Source organism: Protopterus annectens, chromosome 1.part0 (genome assembly GCF_019279795.1).
Source record: "Protopterus annectens isolate FY-2018-M chromosome 1.part0, PAN1.0, whole genome shotgun sequence".
NCBI lineage: Eukaryota > Metazoa > Chordata > Ceratodontiformes > Protopteridae > Protopterus > Protopterus annectens.
In genome coordinates, this window is record NC_056725.1 from 723,795,876 (window position 1) to 723,813,939 (window position 18,064).

An 18,064-nucleotide genomic window follows, 5' to 3' on the forward strand; every position below is an offset into this window, starting at 1 on the left:
TTCTAAAAATTAATAGCACACCTCTCCACTACCTGTTATTAAAAGTTAATAGCATATATCTCCACAATCTGTTTCTAAAAGTTAATAACACACATCTCCATTACTCATTTCTAAATGTTAATAGACAGATATCCAGTACCAATTTCTAAAAATTAATAGCACACATCTCCACTACCTGTTTCTAAAAGTAAAGAGCAAACAGCTCCACTGCCTGTTTCTAAAAGTTAATAGCACACATCACCACTAACCATTCCTAAACATTAATAGCACACATCTCCACTACCTCTTTCTAAAGGTTAATACCACAAATCTCCACTACACGTTTCTAAATGTTAATAGCACTCTTCTCCACTACCCATTTCTAAAATTTAATAGAGACATCTCTAGTACCCATATCTAAAATTAAAAGCACACATCTCCACCACCTGTTTCAAAAATCTAATAGAACACATTTTCACTACTCATTTCTAAAAGTTGATAGCACACATCTCTGCTACCCATTTCCAAAGGTTAATAGCACATCACCGCTACCCATTTCTAAAAATTAATAGACACATCTCCAGTACCCATATCTAAAAATTAATAGCACACATCTCCACTACCTGTTTCTAAAAGTTAATAGCACACATCTCTACTACCCGTTTCTAAAAGTTAATAGATACATCTACAGTTCCCATTTCTAAAAAATAATAGCACACATCTCCACTACCTGTTTATAAAAAAAAATAGCAAATATCTACACTACCTGTTTCTAAAAGTTAATAGCACACATCTTCACTACCCACTTCTAAAAGTTGAGACACATCTCGAGTACCCTTTTCTAAAAATTAATAGACACATCTCCACTACCTGTTTCTAAAAGTTAATAGCACACATCTCCACTACCTGATTGTAAAAGTTAATAGACACATCACCAGTTCCCATTTATAAAACTTAATAGCACACATCTCCACTAACTATTATTAAAACTTAATAGCATACATCTCCACTATGCATTTCTAAAAGTTAATAGCACACTTCTCCACTATCTGTTTCTAAAAGTTAATAGCACAAATTTCCATTACCCATTTCTAAAAGTCAGTAAACTCATCTCCAGTACTCATTTCTAAAAATTAACGGCACACATATCCACTACCTCTTTTTAAAAGTTAATAGAAAACATCTCCATTACACATTTCTAAACATTAATATCACACATCTCCACTACCTAATTCTAAAAGTTAATAGACACATCTCCAGTTCCTATATCTAAAAAATAATATTACACATCTCCACTACCTGTTTATAAAAGTTAAAAGCGCACATCTCCACTACCTATTTCTAAAAGTTAGTAGCACACATCTCTACTACCTGTTTCTAAAAGTTAATAGACGCATCTTCTGTACCCATTTCTAAAAATTAATAGCACACATCTCTGCTACCTGTTTCTAAAAGTTAATAGCACACATCTATACTACCTGTTTCTAAAAGTTAATAGCTCACATCTCCACTACCCATTTCTAAAAGTTAATAGACATATCTCCACTACCTGTTTCTAAAAGTAAATAGCACACATCTCCACTACCTGTTTCTAAAAGTTAATAGCACACATCACCACTATCCATTTCTAAAAGTTAATAGCACAGATCTCCACTACCCATTTCTAAAAGTTAATAGCACACATCACCACTACCCATTTCTAAAAGTTAATAGCACACACCTCCAGTACTCATTTCTAAAAGTTAATAGCACACATCTCCAGTACCCATTTCTTAAAATTAATAGCACACATCTCCACTACCTCTTTCTAAATGTTAATAGCACACATCTCCACTACTGATTTCTAAAAGTTGAGACACATCTCCAGTACCCATTTCTAAAACTGAATCGCACAAGTCTCCACTACCTGTTACTAAAAGTTAATACCATACATTTCCACTACCCATTTCTAAAAGTTACCAGACACATCTCCAGTATCAATTTCTAAAAATTAATAGCACACATCTCCACTACTTGTTTCTAAAAGTTAATAGCTCACATCTCCACTACCCATTTCTAAAAGTTAATAGACACATCTCCAGTACCTATATCTAAAAATTAATAGCACACATCTCTGCTACCTGTTTCTAAAAGTTAATAACATACATCTCCACTACCCTTTGCTAAAAGTTAATAGCACACATCTCCATACCCATTTCTAAAACTGATAGCACACATCTCCACAACCTGTTTCTAAAAGTTAATAGCACAAATCTCCACTACCCATTTCTAAGCGTTACTAGCACACATCTCCACAACCCATTTCTAAAAGTTAATCGCACACATCTCCACTACCTGTTTCTAAAAGTTAATAGACACATCCCCAGTACCAATTTCTAAAACTTAAAAGCACACATCTCCACTACCTCTTTTTAAAAGTTAATAGCATACATATCCACTACACATTTCCAAATGTAAATAGCGCACATTTCCACTACCTGTTTCTTAAAGTTTATAGCACAAACCTCCACTACGCATTTCTAAAAGTTAATAGCACACATCTCTACAACCCATTTCTAAACATTAATAGCGCACATCTCTATTACCAATTTCTAAAAGTTAATAGACACATCTCCAGTACCCATTTCTAAAAGTTAATAGACACAATTCTAATACCCATTTTAAAAATTAATAACACACATCTCCACTACCTGTTTCTAAAAGATAATAGCAAACATCTCCACTACCTGTTTGTAAAAGTTAATAGCACACATCTCCACTACCCGTTTCTAAAAGTTAATAACACATCTCCACTACCCATTTCTAAAAGTTAATAACACACATCTCCACTACCCATTTCTAAAAGTTAATAGCACACATCACTACCCGTTTCTAAAAGTTAATAACACACATCTCCACTACCTATTTCTAAAAGTTAATAGACACATCTCCAGTACCTGTTTCTAAAAGTTAATAGCCCACATCTCTACTACCCATTTCTAAAAGTTAACAGAACATGTCTCCATTGCTCATTTCTAAAATTTAATAGACACATCTCCTGTACCCATTTCTAAAAATTAATAGCACACATCTCCACTACCTGTTTCTAAAAGTTAATAGCAAACATCTCCACTATCTGTTTCTGAAAGTTAATAGCACAAATATACACTACTCATTTCTAAAAGTTAATTGCACACATCTCCATTACCTGTTTCTAAAAGTTAATAGCACACATTTCCAGTACCTGTTTCCAAAAGTTAATAGACATATCTCCAGTATCCATTTCTAAAACTTAAAAGCACACATCTCCACTACCTCTTTTTAAAAGTTAATAGCATACATATCCACTACACATTTCCAAATGTAAATAGCGCACATTTCCACTACCTGTTTCTTAAAGTTTATAGCACAAACCTCCACTATGCATTTCTAAAAGTTAATAGCACACATCTCTACAACCCATTTCTAAACATTAATAGCGCACATCTCTATTACCAATTTCTAAAAGTTAATAGACACATCTCCAGTACCCATTTCTAAAAGTTAATAGACACAATTCTAATACCCATTTTAAAAATTAATAACACACATCTCCACTACCTGTTTCTAAAAGATAATAGCAAACATCTCCACTACCTGTTTGTAAAAGTTAATAGCACACATCTCCACTACCCGTTTCTAAAAGTTAATAACACACATCTCCACTACCCATTTCTAAAAGTTAATAACACACATCTCCACTACCCATTTCTAAAAGTTAATAGCACACATCACTACCCGTTTCTAAAAGTTAATAACACACATCTCCACTACCCGTTTCTAAAAGTTAATAACACACATCTCCACTACCTATTTCTAAAAGTTAATAGACACATCTCCAGTACCTGTTTCTAAAAGTTAATAGCCCACATCTCTACTACCCATTTCTAAAAGTTAACAGAACATGTCTCCATTGCTCATTTCTAAAATTTAATAGACACATCTCCTGTACCCATTTCTAAAAATTAATAGCACACATCTCCACTACCTGTTTCTAAAAGTTAATAGCAAACATCTCCACTACCTGTTTCTGAAAGTTAATAGCACAAATATACACTACTCATTTCTAAAAGTTAATTGCACACATCTCCATTACCTCTTTCTAAAAGTTAATAGCACACATTTCCAGTACCTGTTTCCAAAAGTTAATAGACATATCTCCAGTATCCATTTCTAAAACTTAATAGCACACATCTCCACTACCTGTTATTAAAAGTAAATAGCACACATCTCGACTACCTGTTTCTAATAGTTAATAGACATATCTCCAGTACCCATTTCTAAAAATTAATAGCACACATCTCAACTACCTGTTTCTAAAAGTTAATAGCACAAATATCCACTACCCGTTTCTAAACTTTAATAGCACACATATCCACTGCCCGTTTTTAAAAGTTAATAACACACATCTCCACTACTCATTTCTAAAAGTTAATAGCACACATCTCCACTACCCATTTATAAATGTTAATAGAAACAATTCCAGTACCCATTTCTACAAATTAAAAGCACACATCACCACTACCTGTTTCTAAAAGTTAATAGCACAAATTCCATTGCGCATTTCTAAAATTTAATAGCACACATTACCACTGTTTCTAAAAGTTAATAGCACAAATATCCACTACCCTTTCCGAAAAGTTAATAGCAAACATCTCCAGTACCCATTTCTAAAAACTGATAGCACACATCTCAACAACCTGTTTCTAAAAGTTAATAGCATACATCACCACTACCCGTTTCTAAAAGTTAAAAGCACACATCACCACTACCTGTTTCTAAAAGTTAATAGCACACATCTCCACTACACTTTGTTAAAAGTTAATAGCACACATCTCCATACCCATTTCTAAAAACTGAAAGCACACTGCTCCACAACCTGTTTCTAAAAGTTAATAGTACATATCTCCACTACCCATTTCTAAAAGTTAATAGCTCACATCTCCACTACGTGTTTCTAAAAGTTAATAGACACATCTCCAGTACCAACTTCTAAAACTTAAAAGCACACATTTCCCCTACCTGTTTTTTAAAAGTTAATAGCATACATATCCAATACACGTTTCCAAAAGTTAATAGTGGACATTTCCACTACCTGTTTCTTAAAGTATATAGCACAAACCTCCACTACGCATTTCTAAAAGTTAATAGCACACATCTCTACAACCCATTTCTAAACATTAATAGCACACATCTCTATTACCCATTTCTAAAAGTTAATAGACACATCTCCAGTACCCATTTCTAAAACGTAAAAGCACACATCTCCACTACCTGTTATTATAAGTTAATAGCACAAATCTCAACTACCCATTTCTAAAAGTTAATAGCACACATTTCTACTACCCTTTTTTAAAAGTTAATAGTACACATCTCCACTACCTGTTTTTAAAAATTAATAACACACATTTCTACTACCCGTTTCTAAAAGTAAATAGCACACACCTCCACTATCCATTTCTAAAAGTTAATAGACACATCACCAGTACCCATTTCTAAAAATTAAAAGCACACATCTCCACTACCTGTTTCTAAAAGTTATTCACACAAATATCCACTACACATCTCTAAACGTTAATAGCACACATCTCCACTACCCGTTTTTAAATGTTAATAGCACACATCCCCACTATAAATTTCTAAAAGTTAATAGATACATCTCCAATAACCATATCTAGAAATTAGTAGGACACATCTCCACTACCTGTTTCTAAAAGTTAGTAGCACACATCATCACTACCTGTTTCTCAAAGTTAATAGCACACATCTCCGTTACCCATTTCTAAAAGTTAATAGACACATCTCCAGTACCCGTTTCTAAAAAGAAGTAGCACACATCTCCACAATCTGTTTCTAAAAGCTAATAACACACATCTTCACTACTCATTTCTAAAAGTTAATAGCACACATCTCTGCTACCCAATTCCAAAAGTTAATCGCTCATCTCCGCTACACTTTTATTAAAGGTAATAGGCACATCTCCAGTACCCGTTTCTAAAAATTAATAGCGCACATCTCCACTACCTGTTTCTAAAAGTTAATAACACAGATCTCCACTACACGTTTCTAAACGTTAATAGCACAAATCTCCACTACCCTTTTTAAAAGTTAATAGTACAAATCTCAACTAATCATTTCTAAAAGTTAATAGCACACATCTCCAGTACCTGTTTCTAAACGTTATTCGCACAAATCTCCACTACACATTTCTAAACATTAATAGCACACATCTGCACTATCGATTTTTAAAAGTTAATAGCACACATCTCCACTATCCATTTCTAAAAGTTAATAGACACATCTCTACTACCTGTTTCTAAAAGTTAATAGGCACATCTCCAGTAACCATTTTTAAAACTTAGTACACACATATCCACTACCTGTTATTAAAAGTTAATAGCATACATCTTCGCTATGCATTTCTAAAAGTTAATAGCACACATCTCTACTACCTGTTTCTAAAAGTTAATAGACACATCTCCAGTACTCATTTCTAAAAATTAATAGACACATCTCCTGTACCCATTTCTAAAAGTTAATAGACACATCTCCAGTACCCATACCTAAAAATTAATATCACACATCTCCACTACCTGTTTCTAGAAGCAAATAGCACACATCTTCACCACTCATTTCTAAAAGTTAATAGCAGACATCTATGCTACCCATTTCCAAAGGTTAATAGCCCATCTCCACTACCCATTTGCATAAGTTAATACACAAATCTCCCGTACCCATATCTTAAAATTAATAGCACACATCTTCACTACCTGTTTCTAAAAGTTAATAGCAAACATCTCCACTACCTTTTCTAAAAGTTAATAGCAAACATCTCCAATACCCATTTCTAAAAATTAATAGCATACATCTCCACTACCATTTCTAAAAGTTAATAGACACATCTCCAGTACCCATTTCTAAAAATTAATAGCATACATCTCCACTACCTGTTTCAAATGTTAATAGCAAATAGCAAATATCTCCTCTACCTGTTTCTAAAAGTTGATAGCACACATCTCCACTACCCATTAGTAAATGTTAATAGACACATCTCCAGTACCCGTTTCTAAAAACTAATAGCACACATTTCCACTACCTGTTTCTAAAAGTTAATAGCACAGATTTCCACTACCCATTTCTAAACATTATTAGCACATATTTCCACTACCCATTTCTAAAAGTTAATAGACACATTTCCAGTACATATTTCTATTAATTAATAGCACACATCACCACTACCTGTTTCTAAATGTTAGTAGCACACATCTCCACAACCCATTTCTAAAAGTTAATAAACACATCTCCACTACCCATTGCTAAAAGTTAATAGACACATCTCCAGTACCCATTTCTAAAAATTAATAGCACACATCTCCACTACCTGTAATTATAAGTTAATAGCACACATCTCCACTACCTGTTTTTAAAAGTTAATAGCACAAATCTCGACTACCCATTTCTAAAAGTTAGTAGCACACATCTACAGTACCCGTTTCTAAAAATTAATAGCACACATCTCCACTACCTGTTTCTAAAAGTAAATAGCACACATCTCCAGTACTCATTTCTAAAAATTAATAGCACACATCTCCACTACCTGTTTCTAAATGTTAACTGCGCTCATCTCCACTACCCATTTCTAAAAGTTAATAGACATATCTCCAGTACCCGTTTCTAAAAATTAGCAGCACACATCTCCACTACCTGTTCTAAAAATTAATAGCACACATCTCCATTAGCTGTTTCTAAAAGTTAATAGCACAAATCTCCAGTACATGTTTCAAAACATTAAAAGCACACATCTCCACTACCCTTTTTAAAAGTTAATAGCACACATCTCTACTACCCATTTCTAAAAGTTAATAGACACATCTCCAGTACCCATATCTAAAAATTAATAGCACACATCTCTGCTACCCATTTCCAAGGGGTAATAGCTCATCTCCACTACCCATTTCTAAAAGTTAAAAGACACATCTCCAGTACCCATTTCTAAAAATGTGTGCTATTAATTTTTAGAAATGGGTAGTGGAGATTTGTGCTACTAACATTGAAAAACAGGTAGTGAGGATGTGTGCTATTAACTTTTAGAAACGCGTAGTGGAGATGTATACTATTAACTTATAATAACAGGTAATGGAGATGTGTGCTACTAATTTTTGAAATGGGTACTGGAGATGTGTCTATTAACTTTTAACAATTGCTAGTGGAGATGTGTGCTATTAATTTTTAGAAATGGGTAGTGGAGATGTGTGCTATTAACTTTTATAAATAGGTAGTGGAGATGTATGTTATTAACTTTTAGAAATGGGTAGCGGAGATGTGTGCTGTTAATGTTTAGAAATGGGTAGTGGAAATCTGTGCTATTAACTTTTAGAAACAGGTAGTGGAGATGTGTGCTATTAATTTTTAGAAACGGGTACTGGAGATGTGTCTATTAACTTTTAAAAATGGGTTGTGGAGATGTGCACTATTAACTTTTAGAAACAGGTAGTGGAGATGTTCGCTATTAACTTTTAGAAACAGGTAGTGGAGATGTGTGCTATTAATTTTTAGAAATGAGTGGTGAAGATGTGTGCTATTAGCTTTTAGAAATAGGTAGTGGAGTTGTGTGCTACTAATTTTTAGATACGGGTACTGGAGATGTGTCTATTAACTTTTAGAAATGGGTAGTGGAGATGTGTGCTATTAACTTTTAGAAACAGGTAGTGTAGATGTGTGCTATTAACTTTTAGAAAAAGGTAGTGGAGATGTGTTCTATTAATTTTTAGATATGGGTACTGGAGATTTGACTATTAACTTATAGAAATGGGTAGTCGAGATGTGCAATTAACCTTTAGAAATGGGTAGCATAGATGTCTGCTATTAACTTTTAGAAATGAGCGGTGAAGATGTGTGCTATTAGCTTCTAGAAACGGGTAGTTGTGATGTGTGCTATTAATGTTTAGATATGGGTACTGGAGATGTGTCTATTAACTTTTAGAAACAGGTAGTGTAGATGTGTGCTATTAACATTTAGAAACAGGTAGTGTAGATGTGTGCTATTAACATTTAGAAACAGATAGTGGAGATATGTGCTATTAATTTTTAGATATGTGTACTGGAGATTTGTCTATTAACTTATAGAAATGGGTAGTGGAGATGTGCTATTACACTTTGGAAATTGGTAGAATAGATGTGTGCTTTTAACTTTTAGAAATGAGTAGTGAAGATGTGTGTTATTAGCTTTTAGAAACAGGTGGTGGAGATGTGTGCTACTACTTTTTAGAAACTGGTACTAGAGATGTGTCTATTAACTTTTAAAAACAGGTAGTGGAGATGTGTGCTATTAATTTCTAGATATGGTTATTGGAGATGTGTCTATTAATTCTTAGAAATGGATAGTGGGGATGTGTGCTATTAACTTTTAAAAACAGGTATTAGAGATGTGTGCTATTAATGTTTAGAAATGTGTAGTCCAGATTTGTGCGAAAAAGTTTTAGAAACAGGTAGTGGAGATGTGTGTTAGTAATTTTTAGAAACAGGTACTGGAGATGTGTCTATTAACGTTTAGAAATGGGTAGTGGAGATGTGTGCTATTAACTTTTACAAACAGGCAGTGGAGATATTTGCTTTTAACTTTTAGAAACAGGTAGTGGAGATGTGTGCTATTAACTTTTAGAAATGGGTAGTGGAGATGTGTGCTATTAACATTTAGAAACAGGTAGTGGAGATATGTGCTATTAATTTTTAGATATGTGTACTGGAGATTTGTCTATTAACTTATAGAAATGGGTAGTGGAGATGTGCTATTACACTTTGGAAATTGGTAGAATAGATGTGTGCTTTTAACTTTTAGAAATGAGTAGTGAAGATGTGTGTTAGCTTTTAGAAACAGGTGGTAGAGATGTGTGCTACTACTTTTTAGAAACTGGTACTGGAGATGTGTCTATTAATTTTTAAAAACAGGTAGTGTAGATGTGTGCTATTAATTTCTAGATATGGTTATTGGAGCTGTGTCTATTAATTCTTAGAAATGGATAGTGGGGATGTGTGCTATTAACTTTTAAAAACGGGTATTAGAGATGTGTGCTATTAATGTTTAGAAATGTGTAGTCCAGATTTGTGCGAAAAACTTTTAAAAACATGTAGTGGAGATGTGTGTTAGTAATTTTTAGAAACAGGTACTGGAGATGTGTCTATTAACTTTTAGAAATGGGTAGTTCAGGTAGTGGAGATGTTTGCTTTTAACTTTTAGAAACAGGTAGTGGAGATGTGTGCTATTAACTTTTAGAAATGGGTAGTGGAGATTTGTGCTATTAACTTTGAAAAACAGGTCGTGGAGATGTGTGTTATTAACTTTTAGAATCACGTAGTGAAGATGTATGCTATTAACTTATAATAACAAGTAGTGGAGATGTGTGCTATTAATTTTTAAAATGGGTACTGGAGATGTGTCTATTAACTTTTAGCAGTTGCTAGTGGAGATGTGTGCTATTAACTTTTAGAAACAGGTAGTGGTGATGTTTGCTATTAACTTTTAGAAACAGGTAGTGGAGATGTGTGCTATTAATTTTTAGAAATAGGTAGTGGAGATCTGTGCTATTAATTTTTAGAAATGGGTACTGGAGATGTGTCTATTAACTTTTAGAAATGCATAGTGGAGATTTATGCTATTAACTTTTAATAACAGGTAGTGGAGATATGTGCTATTAATTTTTAGAAATGAGTACTGGAGATGTGTCTATTAACTTTTAGAAATGGGTGGTGGATATGTGTGCTATTAACTTTTAGAAAAAGGTAGTGGTGATGTTTGCTATTAACTTTTAGAAACAGGTAGTGGAGATGTGTGCTATTAATTTTTAGAAATAGGTACTGGAGATGTGTGCTATTAACTTTTAGAAATGCATAGTGGAGATTTATGCTATTAACTTTTAATAACAGGTAGTGGAGATGTGTGCTATTAACTTTTAGAAATGAGTAGTGAAAATGTGTACAATTAGCTTTTAGAAACAGGTAGTGGAGATGTGTGCTACTAATTTTTAGAAATGGGTACTGGAGATGTGTCTATTAACCTTTAGAAATGGGTGGTGGAGATGTGTGTTAGTAATTTTTAGAAACAGGTACTAGAGATGTGTCTATTAACTTTTAGAAATGGGTATTGGAGATGTGTGCTATTAACATTTATAAATGTGTAGTGGAGATGTGTGCTATTAACTTATAATAACAGGTAGTGGAGATGTGTGCTATTAACTTTTAGAAACGCGTAGTGGAGATGTATACTATTAACTTATAATAACAGGTAGTGGAGATGTGTGCTATTAATTTTTGAAATGGGTACTGGAGATGTGTCTATTAACTTTTAACAATTGCTAGTGGAGATGTGTGCTATTAACTTTTAGAAATGGGTAGTGGAGATGTGTGCTAGTAACGTTTAGAAACGGGTAGTGGAGATTTGTGCTATTAACTTTTAGAAACAGGTAGTGGAGATGTGTGCTATTAATTTGTAGAAATGGGTACTGGAAATGTGTCTATTAACTTTTAGAAATGGGTAGTGGAGATGTGTGCTATTAACTTTTATAAATAGGTAGTGGAGATGTATGTTATTAACTTTTAGAAATGGGTAGCGGAGATGTGTGCTGTTAATGTTTAGAAATGGGTAGTGGAAATCTGTGCTATTAACTTTTAGAAACAGGTAGTGGAGATGTGTGTTATTAATTTTTAGAATCGGGTACTGGAGATGTGTCTATTAACTTTTAAAAATGGGTTGTGGAGATGTGCACTATTAACTTTTAGAAACAGGTAGTGGAGATGTTCGCTATTAACTTTTAGAAACAGGTAATGGAGATGCGTGCTATGAATTTTTAGAAATGAGTAGTGAAGATGTGTGCTATAAGCTTTTAGAAACAGGTAGTGGAGTTGTGTGCTACTAATTTTTAGATACGGGTACTGGAGATGTGTCTATTAACCTTTAGAAATGGGAAGTGGAGATGTGTGCTTTTAACTTTTAGAAACAAGTAGTGTAGATGTGTGCTATTAACTTTTAGAAAAAGGTAGTGGAGATGTGTTCTATTAATTTTTAGATATGGGTACAGGAGATTTGTCTATTAACTTATAGAAATGGGTAGTGGAGATGTGCAATTAACCTTTAGAAATGGGTAGCATAGATGTCTGCTATTAACTTTTAGAAATGAGTGGTGAAGATCTGTGCTATTAGCTTCTAGAAACAGGTAGTGGAGATGTGTGCTATTAATTTTTAGGTATGGGTACTGGAGATGTGTCTATTAACTTTTAGAAATGGGTAGTGTAGATGTGTGCTATTAACATTTAGAAACAGGTAGTGTAAATGTGTGCTATTAACATTTAGAAATGGGTAGTGGAGATGTGTGTTACTAACTTAAAAAGTGTAGTGGAGATGTGTGCTTTTAACATTTTGAAACGTGTAGTGAAGATTTGTGCTATTAACTTTTAGAAACAGCTAATGGAGATGTGTGCTATTAATTTTTAGAAATGGGTACTGGAAATGTGTCTATTAACTTTAATAAAAGGGTAGTGGAGATGAGCGATTAACATTTTGAAATGGGTAGCAGAGATGTGTGCTATAAACTTTTAGAAATGAGTAGTGAAGATGTGTTTTATTAGCTTTTAGAAACAGATAGTGGATATGTGTGCTACTATTGTTTAGAAACGGGTACTGGAGATGTGTCTATTATCCTTTAGAAATGGGTAATGCAGATGTGTGCTATTAACTTTTAGAAACAGGTAGTGGAGATGTGTGCTATTAACTTTTTGAAATGGGTAGTGGAGATGAGTGCTATTTTAGAAATGGGTAGTGGAGATGAGTGCTATTAACGTTTTGAAATGTGTAGTGGAGATTTATGGTATTAACCTTTAAAAACAGGTAGTGGAGATGTGTGCTATTAATTTTTAGAAATGGGTACTGGAGATGTATCTATTATCTTTTAGAAATGGGTAGTGGAGATGTGTCTATTAACTTTTAGAAACAGGTAGTGGAGATGTGTGCTATTAAATTTTAGAAACAGGTAGTGGTGATGTGTGTTAGTCACCTTTAGAAACAGGTAGTGGAGATGTGTCCGATTAATTTCTAGATATGGTTATTGGAGATGTATCTGTTAACTTTTAGAAATTTATAGTGGGGATGTGTGTTATTAACTTTAAAAATGGGTAGTGGTGATGTGTGCTATTAACTTTTAGAAACAGGTAGTGGAGATGTGTCCTATTAATTTCTAGATATAGTTATTGGAGATGTATCTATTAACTTTTAGAAATTTATAGTGGGGATGTGTGCTATTAACTTTTAAAAACTTGTAGTGGTGATGTGTGCTATTAACTTTTAGAAACAGGTAGTAGAGATGTGTCCTATTAATTTCTAGATATGGTTATTGGAGATGTATCTATTAAGTTTTAGAAATTTATAGTGGGGATGTGTGCTATTAACTTTTAAAAACGGGTAGTGGTGATGTGTGCTATTAACTTTTAGAAACAGGAAGTGGAGGTGTGTCCTATTAATTTCTAGATATGGTTATTGGAGATGTATCTATTAACTTTTAGAAATTTATAGTGGGGATGTGTGCTATTAACTTTTAGAAACAGGTAGTGGTGATGTGTGCTATTAATCTGTAGAAATGGGTAAAGTAAATGTGTCTAATAATTTTTAGATATGGGTAGTGGAGATGAGTGCTATTAACGTTTAGAAATGGGTAGTGGAGATGTGTGTTATTAACTTTTAGAAATGTGTAGGGTAGATGTGTACTATTAACATTTAGAAACGGGTAGTGGAAATCTGTATTATTAACTTTTAGAAACAGGTAGTGGAGATGTGTGCTATTAATTTTTAGAAACGGGTACTGGAGATATGTCTATTAACTTTTAGAAATGGGTGGTGGAGATGTGTGCTATTAACTTTTAGAAAAAGGTAGTGGTGATGTTTGCTATTAACTTTTAGAAACAGGTAGTGGAGATGTGTGCTATTAATTTTTAGAAATAGGTACTGGAGATGTGTGCTATTAACTTTTAGAAACGGGAAGTAGAGATGGGTCTATTAACTTTCAGAAATGCATAGTGGAGATTTATGCTATTAACTTTTAATAACAGGTAGAGGAGATGTGTGCAATTAACTTTTAGAAATGAGTAGTGAAGATGTGTACAATTAGCTTTTAGAAACAGGTAGTGAAGATGTGTGCTACTAATTTTAAGAAATTGGTACTGGAGATGTGTCTATTAACTTTTAGAAATGGGTGGTGGAAATGTGTCTATTAACGTTTAGAAATGGATAGTGGAGATGTGCTATTAACCTTTGGAAATGGGTAGCAGAGATGTTTGCTATTAACTGTTAGACATGAGCAGTGAAGATGTGTTCTATTAGATTTTTGAAACAGGTAGTGGAGATGTGTGCTTTTAATTTTTTATATGGGTACTGGAGATGTGTCTATTAAATTTTAGAAATGGGTAGTGGAGATGTGTGCTATTAACTTTTTGAAATGGGCAGTGGAGATGAGTGCTATTAACTTTTAGAAATGGGTAGTAAAGATGTGTGCTATTTACTTTTAGAAATGGTTACTGGAGATGTGTCTATTAACTTTTAGAAACAGGTGGTGAAGATGTTTGCTATTAACGTCTAGAAACAGGTAGTAGAGATATGTGCTACTAATTTTTAGAAACGGGTACTGGAGATATGTCTATTAACTTTTAGAAATGGGTGGTGGAGATGTGTGCTATTAACTTTTAGAAAAAGGTAGTGGTGATGTTTGCTATTAACTTTTAGAAACAGGTAGTGGAGATGTGTGCTATTAATTTTTAGAAATAGGTACTGGAGATGTGTGCTATTAACTTTTAGAAACGGGAAGTAGAGATATGTCTATTAACTTTTAGAAATGCATAGTTGAGATTTATGCTATTAACTTTTAATAACAGGTAGTGGAGATGTGTGCTATTAACTTTTAGAAATGAGTAGTGAAGATGTGTACCATTAGCTTTTAGAAACAGGTAGTGAAGATGTGTGCTACTAATTTTAAGAAATTGGTACTGGAGATGTGTCTATTAACTTTTAGAAATGGGTGGTGGAAATGTGTCTATTAACGTTTAGAAATGGGTAGTGGAGATGTGCTATTAACCTTTGGAAATGGGTAGCAGAGATGTTTGCTATTAACTGTTAGAAATGAGCAGTGAAGATGTGTTCTATTAGATTTTTGAAACAGGTAGTGGAGATGTGTGCTTTTAATTTTTTATATGGGTACTGGAGATGTGTCTATTAAATTTTAGAAATGGGTAGTGGAGATGTGTGCTATTAACTTTTTGAAATGGGCAGTGGAGATGAGTGCTATTAACGTTTAGAAACATGTAGTGGAGATTTGTGGTATTAACCTTTAGCAACAGGTAGTGGAGATGTGTGCTATTAATTTTTAGAAATGGGTACTGGAGTTGTGTCTATTAACTTTTAGAAATGAGAAGTGGGGATTTGTGCTATTAACTTTTAGAAATGGGTAGTGAAGATTTGTGCTACTAACTTTTAGAAATGGGTAGTGGAGATGTGTGCTATTAACTTTTAGAAATGGGTAGTGGAGATGTGTGCTATTTACTTTTAGAAATGGTTACTGGAGATGTGTCTATTAACTTTTAGAAACAGGTGGTGAAGATGTTTGCTATTAACGTTTAGAAACAGGTAGTAGAGATATGTGCTACTAATTTTTAGAAACGGGTACTGAAGATGTCTCTATTAACTTTTAGAAATGGGTACTGGAGATGTGTCTATTAACATTTAGAAATGGGTAGTGGAGATTTGTGCTATTATCTTTTAGAAACAGATAGTGGAGATGTGTGCTATTAACATTTAGAAATGGTTACTGGAAATGTGTCTATTAACTCTTAGAAACAGGTAGTGAAGATGTTTGCTATTAACGTTTAGGAACAGATAGTGGAGATGTGTGCTATTAATTTTTAGAAATGGGTACAGATAATGTGTCTATTAAATTTTAGAAATGGGTAATGGTGATGTGTTCTGTTAACTTTTAGAAACGGGTAGTAGAGATGTGGGCTATTAACTTTTAGAAATGGGTAGTGGAGATTTGTGTTATTAACTTTTAGAAACAGGTAGTGGAGATGTGTGCTATTAAGTTTTAGAAATTGGTACTGGAGATGTGTCTATTAACTTTTAGAAACAGCTAGTGTAGACGTGAGCTACTAATTTTTAGTAACAGGTACTGGAGATGTTTCTACTAACTTTTTGAAATGGATAGTGGAGATGTGTGCTATTAAGTTTTAGAAATTGGTACTGGAGATGTGTCTATTAACTTTTAAAAACGGTTAGTGGAGATGAGTGTTACTAATTTTTTTTAGAAATGGTACTGGAGATGTCTCTGTTAACTTTTAGAAATGGGTAGTGGAGATGTGTGCTATTATCTTTTAGAAACAGATAGTGGAGATGTATGCTATTAACTTTTAATAACAGGTAGTGGAGATGTGTGCTATTAAGTTTTAGAAATGGTTACTGTGGATGTGTCTATTAACTTTTAGAAACAGATAGTGGAGATGTATGCTATTAACTTTTAATAACAGGTAGTGGAGATGTGTGCTATTAAGTTTTAGAAGTGGGTATTGGAGATGTGTCTATTAACTTTTAGAAACAGGTAGTAGAGATGTGTGCTATTAACTTTTAGAAATGGTTACTGGAAATGTGTCTATTAACTTTTAGAAACAGGTAGTGAAGATGTTTGCTATTAACATTTAGAAACAGATAGTGGAGATGTGTGCTATTAATTTTTAGAAATGGGTAGAGATGATGTGTCTATTAAATTTTAGAAATGGGTAATGGTGATGTGTTCTGTTAACTTTTAGAAACGAGTAGTAGAGATGTGGGCTATTAACTTTTAGAAATGGGTAGTGGAGATTTGTGTTATTAACTTTTAGAAACAGGTAGTGGAGATGTGTGCTATTAAGTTTTAGAAATTGGTACTGGAGATGTGTCTATTAACTTTTAGAAACAGCTAGTGTAGATGTGAGCTACTAATTTTTAGAAACAGGTATTGGAGATGTCTCTATTAACTTTTAGAAATGGATAGTGGAGATGTGTGCTATTAAGTTTTAGAAATTGGTACTGGAGATGTGTCTATTAACTTTAGATGTCTCTATAACTTTTAGAAATGATTAAGTTTTAGAAATTGGTACTGGAGATGTGTCTATTAACTTTTAAAAACAGTTAGTGGAGATGAGTGCTACTAATTTTTTTTAGAAACGGTACTGGAGATGTCTCTATTAACTTTTAGAAATGGGTAGTGGAGATGTGTGCTATTATCTTTTAGAAACAGATAGTGGAGATGTATGCTATTAACTTTTAATAACAGGTAGTGGAGATGTGTGCTATTAAGTTTTAGAAATGGTTACTGTAGATGTGTCTATTAACTTTTAGAAACAGATAGTGGAGATGTATGCTATTAACTTTTAATAACAGGTAGTGGAGATGTGTGCTATTAAGTTTTAGAAATGGTTACTGGAAATGTGTCTATTAACTTTTAGAAACAGGTAGTGAAGATGTTTGCTATTAACGTTTAGAAACAGATAGTGGAGATGTGTGCTATTAATTTTTAGAAATGGGTACAGATGATGTGTCTATTAAATTTTAGAAATGGGTAATGGTGATGTGTTCTGTTAACTTTTAGAAATGGGTAGTAGAGATGTGGGCTATTAACTTTTAGAAATGGGTAGTGGAGATTTGTGTTATTAACTTTTAGAAACAGGTAGTGGAGATGTGTGCTATTAAGTTTTAGAAATTGGTACTGGAGATGTGTCTATTAACTTTTAGAAACAGCTAGTGTAGACGTGAGCTACTAATTTTTAGAAACAGGTACTGGAGATGTTTCTACTAACTTTTAGAAATGGATAGTGGAGATGTGTGCTATTAAGTTTTAGAAATTGGTACTGGAGATGTGTCTATTAACTTTTAAAAACAGTTAGTGGAGATGAGTGCTACTAATTTTTTTTAGAAACGGTACTGGAGATGTCTCTATTAACTTTTAGAAATGGGTAGTGGAGATGTGTGCTATTAACTTTTAGAAACAGGTAGTGGAGATGT